Here is a 298-nt window from a genome sequence, read left to right as displayed (position 1 = left end):
GTTTATTCATCAGTTCATTTCAAGATATATTACTAATTTATTTTAACCGCAAATATTACTTAAGACTGGTAAGTGATATTTTTTCATTTTTAGTGTCTATTTTTAATTTAAAGAAATTGTTGATAAAGCTGTGCTAATAAGTTGTGGTTATGTTGCTTCTTTTTTTTAGCCTTTGCGTTTTATGTATGTATGTATTCGTTTTTTTTATTGCTGCCGACCACTTACCGCTCGGCGTCTTATAAGATTGGTATACAGTTGTCTCTGGATATTGCATACTGATTTTTAGAAAACCTGTTCG

Source organism: Bactrocera dorsalis, chromosome 5 (assembly GCF_023373825.1).
Source record: "Bactrocera dorsalis isolate Fly_Bdor chromosome 5, ASM2337382v1, whole genome shotgun sequence".
NCBI lineage: Eukaryota > Metazoa > Arthropoda > Insecta > Diptera > Tephritidae > Bactrocera > Bactrocera dorsalis.
The sequence above is the reverse complement of the archived record's forward strand: the minus strand, read 5'-3'. Positions refer to the sequence as shown.